This window comes from Platalea leucorodia, assembly GCF_965183815.1.
Source record: "Platalea leucorodia genome assembly, chromosome: 2".
Lineage (NCBI taxonomy): Eukaryota > Metazoa > Chordata > Aves > Pelecaniformes > Threskiornithidae > Platalea > Platalea leucorodia.
In genome coordinates, this window is record NC_138824.1 from 79,700,053 (window position 1) to 79,705,186 (window position 5,134).

Here is a 5,134-nt window from a genome sequence, read left to right on the forward strand (position 1 = left end):
GGTGAGCAATTGTTTTCATTTGCATCACTTGACTTTCTTGGGTTTTATTTCTCTCTGTGTGTTATTTTTCCTTTTCATTACAATTTATTATTATTACTATTACTATTAATTTTATTTTATTTCAATTATTAAACTGTTCTTACCTCAACCCATGAGTTTTCTCACTTTTACCCTTCCAGTCCTGCTGGGGGGGGAGTGAGCGAGCGGCTGTGTGGTGCTTAGTTGCCAGCTGGGGTTAAACCGCGACAAATGGTCACGTTAGAGGCTTACAACCTTTTTCCTCAAACTTCCCTACATTTGTTAGCCTGAAGTTAAATTTCCATTCTGATTTAAATGGGCAATGTACACAAAGTGCCTGCCAAGAAAACATGTATCTACCCTGAACACTGTGGAGTCGGGCAAAGGTATCAGAGGCAGCTTGACTGCTGGAAGCAGTAGCAGACGGCATCCCCCCCTCCGCAGCAGTTGCTCTCTCTAGCCCTGTGAGAGGTTCTGCAGGGCACCCCATCGTGGCATGCAGGCATGCACCCCTGGGCTGCTTTCGGGTATATTACTGTGATTTGCAAGAGTTTTCAGGCAGATTTGGGAAACAGAGAAATATAGTTTAAATGGCCACTCACAATCTTTTTTCTGAATCATGTTAAGTGAACGGTGTTACGCTGTCATTAAAATAGTCTGCCAACTTTATAGAAACAATCCAGCTGAAGTACCTGAGCACTGCCGCTTTCTTGGCCCAGTATAGCTATAAATACTTAATATTCATGGTGTGAGAAAGATCTTAATAAAAATATTTGGCTTGAAGTCTTGAATGTCAAGAGCTTTTCCTGAGGTCCTTATCTCCTTAAATGCAGTCAGACCTCATAGAGTAATTGGGAAAAAATGTAGTGGAGCAGATAGGGTTATCTTAAAGCAATACCAGAGCAGGGAAATTAGAGATTTATGCTAGCCGTTACCTCCGACTTGGAATCCAAATTAGGTGACCTAAGCTACCAGAACATCCATCAAAGGTAACTGTCAAGTGATCTTTTAAAGTGCACGCCTGTCCTGTTAAATAAAGGAACCTTTCATGTTGTGGTTAATATGGCTCGGCAGTGTAGTTAAGAAAGAGATATTGACACCATTAATATTGTGCTGCTCTCTTGCTCTTTTAATGTATTTTTACACTGACCACTCATACGGTCGAGGTGGCATGGGTATGGACCTCAAAGTCAGCAGAGCCTGCTCCAAGGGCTAATGAGGCTGGTGGAGAGTCCAGGCTTTGGGCTGACATTCTAGAAATGTAGCACAACGACGTGTATAATGTAAGGGCTTCGGTGGGTAAGGGAAATACGATCCGTGATTAATCTGACCTTCACTTACCTTGTTGAATCAGGCTCCTCATTCAGCGTGGGCTATAATCAGTCCTGCCGCCTGTGGTTCTTTGTTAACCCAACACTGTTTGTGTTTAGTCAGCTGTGAAAAGGGACCGAGAGAATAGTTTCTGCAGTGCAAGGTGTTAATGTCAGTCTCCCACACACGTCCACTTAGAAGCAGAACCAAATTTCCTTTCAGAGGCTCTTCAGCTTAAAGGTGAACGATCTGAATCACCGTTCCTCCCAGAGTAGGTGTAATTTCTTTTTACTTGACTTACATGACAGCAACCAAACTTAGACATCACTAATATCTCCCTTCTCTTCTTTTTTATTCAAGTTTAAAAGTTTTATGGAGGCTTTGTTTAAGATTGAAGCAAGAAGCTGATCTGTGAAAGCATTTTGTTAGTTTACCTTCAACTGACAGAGCTAGCAAAACCCCAATATAGATGCATTTTTGTTCAAGCACAATGTGTGCCTTTTATCACACATCCTGGTTTGGAGAGCTGGTTTAAATATACTGGAAACAGAACCCTTTCTGTGGCACAAGGAACACCTCCAGCAACAGGGTTTGCCATTTTAATTTCACAGGCATGTCCCTTCAGGTATAGACTAAGTTCTAGTAGCCATTAAGGTTTAATGATGAAATTAATAAACCCTAAATGTTGAATAAATCCTATATGTGAATAAAACCCAAGTGTTCAAGCTTTCTTGGAGGATGTCAAGGTAAGCAGTAATTAAATGCTGTAAAAAAAATCATTTTCATCGACAGCTAAAAAGGCAAAAGCAGTGATATAAACAGACAAAGGCAAAAGTTTAAAAGGTCAAGGTTTCAACTACTCTAAGTACCATAGCTCCATGGACTGCAGGCCATTCATAGCAACACACACTTGTTGAAAAGCTGGCCTTATTTTAAAATTACAGAGTCCATTCAGTGGGTACATCATGAGAGTCAAGACGCAGCGGTGTACAGGATGAGTCAACAGCCGTATCTTTTTTTCCTCCTTCTGTTTCTGATCTACCTTAGATCCCACCGCTCCCTACAAAAGAGGGTTAGTCTGTTGTTACAACTAAAAGGGATTTTTTTGGTTTTTTTTTTCTCCTCCTCCTCTCCCCGCCTCCGCCCCTGTAAAACCCTCAAGGAAACAAATCTTTCTTGGTTTTATCCTAAAATACTTGGGTAAAGTCACCTCTTGTTGTAAAGTTCAGTGCTGGCCTCGCTAAGATACAGTGTAGCAAAAAGTGTACGTGACGCTACTGGGATTTTAGAGCAGGATAGTAATGCATACTGATTCCCCTGCTTTAAAACAGAAGTCTTTTTGGTAGTAAAGACATACCACAGTCTGTGTCCCAGCTGAGAGCAAATCCCACAGCAAATGGGACCATTTGTTATGGCTTCTGGAAATGTATAGCACTCCCTAATGTGGGAAAAAAGTAATAAAAAGATGAATGAATGACCATCCAATTCTCTATTTGTTCAAAAAATCTAGATAAGAATGTTTTAAAAGATAAACTATTAATTGGCATGTTTCTCAATGATTTATGAAGAAGGTTAAATGCATGACAAAATGTGTAAGAGGAAGGGATTTTCTTCTTGTTTTTTCCCCTTTAAGCTACCAGGAAGGCTAATTCTCTCATAACTTTGCTCGAGGAGTCATCAGAGACCTCACATGTTCACTTTGAACTTTTTCTGCCCTGAAGAAAGACAAAGAGATAAATTTTCTCCCGAGTGTTTTCCCGTACTTGAGTTAAAAGTCAAAACCAAACAGTGTGAATAAAACTCACCTTCCCTCTCATTACTCAGGATGTATTTGCATAGATTTTTCTGCTGTCATAATTTTCTCCTCTTCTTTGTCCAGAAGTTTGGAGACTCTGAGGAGCCACCTAGGAAAGAGCGATAAGAGATTAATTTCTACCACGACACAAATGTATAGATCCAGACATATATACGTCATCTGATCTTTATAATGAAAGAGAAGGAAAAAGAACATAAACCTGACCTTCCCCTCCTCCTTTCATAATCCATTATTTGTAACAGTACCTTTTTCTATAGGGTTCTCACATGTGTCCTTCATTATTCTGAAAGAATAGCATAAGATTAGCTTGATTTATCATTGACACTGTTCCCTGACCTTAAAAAAATGCTGTCTTTTAATCCACCCCACAGAAGAAAAATGCTGAATGAATTTCTAAAATGTGGGTGAAATAGTTGCCATAGCCTCAAGGCAGCAACAATGTAAATGCTAACAAGTTATTCTGGTTTTACGTGTCTATTCACCTTTATATAGATTCTACCACCTCTGCATCTCATACTGCATGTGTTAATGCTCAGGAAGTTCTTTTGGGCCCTATAAACAGTCCCATAATATACTTGAATGTAAACTGAAATAGTTTCCTCTAATTCTCTGTTGCCTATTTATTAAGCATATTCTTGCTCTACACATTTACCTAGCACCCGGTTTTGCCACCCATACAGAGTCTCCCATTTTATAACCTTTTTTTTTAAAAAAAATTCAGCACAATAGCTTGGATTGTGACAATTGCTTATTCAGTTTCAGGGAAAGTAAAAAATGCAATATCCTTCTGCAAGACCAGCCCACATCTTGAATCCATATGTTTGAGTGTGTAGGAAAACTGGATCTGATGCCCCCACCATGAGCAAATTAAGGCAGGAAAGGGTGACGATAGTGATAGGAAGAGCGAGGAGCGGTCCAGTCTCTAACTGTACCCTTAGGAGTGGCTGAATGGATGCAAAACTCAGGGAGAAGATGCTATGTTTTATTCTGACTCGCTGTGTAGCACATTTCCCTCTTGCCCAAGTCAGGAATTTCAAGTCAGAGTATTCTTACTTAGGGCTGACAAATAAATTTACAATCCAGGCCATTTGCTTCACAACCTGTTGGAGTAAGAAACCTCCCAGAAGTAAGAAAAACTTTCTGTGAGCCAAATTACCTTTTCACCAAAGCCTATGCAGATCTAGATGTGCTTTTATCAAAGTCAAAGCAATAATGTCCACTGGTGTCAGCAGTCAAATGTCTCACCCAGAAGTGAGAAGCCCAGTGCCAGCTGCTCGCCGCAGCTGAACCCCTGCGTGCCCCACACCAGGGTGCCCCGAGGGCTTCCCCCAGCGCCGCCCGGCACCTGGCAGGATCCTGGCGTCTGGGGCACCGATGGCAGCGCTGACGACTCTTACAGCTACAGCATAAGCCAAGTAAACCCTAAGTGATATCGGGAACAATACGACATGGTATTTTATTTTTAATGGGGATGTGCTGGTGCAATTTAGGGAATAAATGTGCAAATGTCAAGGCACCATAGGAAGAACACAAGAGCAGAAAACAGTGTATTAGCAGTGGCAGGGAGAGACAAGAAGGAAAACGCAAGCTGGAGGATGGATAGGAAGGGATAAGTAGGCAGCATAGCTCATACCATGCCTGGTAAATTTTCTTTAACAGATAGTATCTAAAACTCAGTGAAAAAAGTTCCAGAAGAAAAAAAAAAATATTTTCCACGCCTGTTTCTTCAGAGGCTGATTAAGTAATGAGCAGGCTACGAATTCAGCTGGTAGAAAGGGTTGCACAGAACAGCAACTGCAGAGCAAAATCAGGGTTTTACTGCCAGTCATGGTAGCTCTCTCCAAGCTACCAGGGGATCTGAGCAGTTGCCGTTTGCACACAGGCGAGCACAGTGTGGAAAAGGGACACGTAAAAAGTTTAACCAAACAATACATTTGTCCAGGCAGCTGCGGCCATGCTAGACCCAAATACCTCCGTGGGAACCTACCT